Below are 2,492 nucleotides of genomic sequence, written 5' to 3' on the forward strand. Positions count from 1 at the left end.
ATAGACTGTCCCCGATCGGTTACAAAGGTAAGGTCTTCGACTTCTCCGATCACTTCCCTCAGTTTCGAAAAGAACCAACACATGGACAGATCATTCTCGCTGTCGACTATGCCGAATGTAATAGGGTAAATTTGGATGTTGACGTCTTGACATGTAGCAATAATTAATTTGCCTTGATATTTAGCTTTTAGAGTTGTACCATCAACTAGAATTACGGGTCGCATTGCATTTTGAAAATCCCGAATACATTGTCCGAGAGCCATTAAGAAATACTTAAAACAATTATTGCTCCCCGTCTCAATAAAAAATATCGTGCCAGGATTAGTTCTCCCCATGTTTTGGAAATACCTGGTCAATTTAGCATAGTTCTCTTCAGTTGATCCCATTAAATCCTCCAACGCACATTCTTTGGCCTTCCAGGCTTTCTGGTAGCTCATGACCACTCCATACTCTTGACGGATGTCGTTAATGATGTCCGAAGGTCTGCAGATCGTCCGTGGGTCCTGATACTTGTGCATTATCTGTCGACCAATAAACCATGCTCAAGCTTGCCTGTGATCGTTTCGAAAAATTCCCACTTCACAAATATGTTCCCGTGAATACTTGTAAATTACGAAACATTCATTCGTGTCCATCTTAGTCGCTCTCAAGCGCCAATTGCAACTGCCTTCGACGTAGGCAATTGTCAATAATGACTTGTTTGATTTCTTTACCTTGAACTCAAAGTTATATTTTAATGCCAGCCAGTGCACAGCTTCCTGCAAATCTTTCTTGGTTTCAAACAGTTGCTCGACATACAAGTCCTCATAATCAGGAGCCACACGGGAAGAATTGGAGGACGGTCCACTTATTCCAACCTGTGAGCTCCCACCCGGCTCATGTCTCTGTCGGGATAAAGCAATCAAATTCTCATTTGTAAACTCGTTTATATTCTCATTGTATTCAACCGTCGACGGAATTCTGCGCGTAACAGCGACATCACGATCAGAAGCAACTGTCTCAGGAATAACCACATCATCTGCAGGAACTATCTCCACTGTCTCCCAAAAACCTCGATCATTGTTATCCGCCCTATCTGAATCTTCGCGTTCACCTTTGATAACATCCTTCATAATTAATGTCACACCAAGAACAGTCGGAGTCCGATACATTTTATTCAATTTTAATAGATAATTCAATTCAGCATCATTAGTAATGAATACAGGTGGCATTGGAATTGATGAATCCCCATAACCGTTGAATAGATATCTCAATTGCATATCGTATTGAGATTGATCGACATTCAACTTATTTTGCAAATCTGGTACATTTCTAAGTATGGCGTACTCTCTGTCATGGAAATTGCAATACAACCACGTATGTAACTCGTCCATCTTCATTCCCACCGATTATTTTTATTCAATTCGAAATCACCGAAATAACAGACAGGGATTATCATATCTGCATGAGGAAATTGATTTAATCAACTTTATTTATTAATTATAAGAAAAAATAATGCATTGCCAACAAAAATCAGTGCCACGGCTGTCAACAGACGGTCGACTGTTAACAGTTGACTGTTGGCTCTTAAATAGCCAAACTGTTTGGCAGTTTAACAACCGACTGTTTGGCTACTTAAACAGCCAACTGCTTTTTTGTTTATCGCATTACGTAGAAGAAAAAATTATAGATCTGTTCAATTTTTTTTTCATATGTAAGATCTGCTAAAAAAAATTAATACTAACTATTACTATGTCGAAATAAATTTTCTCTATTCAAACGTATACTAATTTATTGAAAAAGAAATTAAACATGCGTAAATATGCTTACTGATTTGAAGAAATTGATATGAAAAAAAATTTCGGATTCAGCGTTTAAACGTTTTTTGAGATGTTGAGGTTCAAGCAGATGAAAAATGAGAGTTTTTTCTGTCTTGAAAGCTCGTTTTGAAGTTTTATAAGTGGGAAAATATTTGGTTTTCAGTTATTAATTAAAAGGGTAGTAAAGTCTTTTCAATAATACATTGTTTTGTAATTGTATAATACATTTAAGGGCATCCTTGTCTTTTAACATTCAAGAGGCCAATGTGATAATATTCATGATTTTCAAAGTGAACGTGGAATTTCCTCCCTTTGACTGGGTCAAACTTAAAAGTACCCCTCCAAGACTAGTGTTATTTCTTGGTTGTTCAACTAAAGGCCTCTACGAATATCATAACAAATGAATTAGATTTGGGTAATTGGCACAAAACGTCCTTACCTTTCAAGTCTATTGTGGAAAACGTCCATACCTTTCATTTTTTGGCATTTTTGCCCTCATTTCAACCTTTCTTTGCGCTGGACGTCCTTCCGTCCATATTCCGTTAGTTTTTCCGTTAATTAAAGGGTAATTGGCACAAAACGTCCCTACCTTTCAAGTCTATTGTGGAAAACGTCCCTACCTTTCATTTTTTGGCATTTTTGCCCTCATTTCAACCTTTCTTTGCGCTGGACGTCCTTCCGTCCATATTCCGT

This window comes from Olea europaea, chromosome 18, assembly GCF_002742605.1.
Source record: "Olea europaea var. sylvestris chromosome 18, O_europaea_v1, whole genome shotgun sequence".
Taxonomy (NCBI): Eukaryota; Viridiplantae; Streptophyta; class Magnoliopsida; order Lamiales; family Oleaceae; genus Olea; species Olea europaea.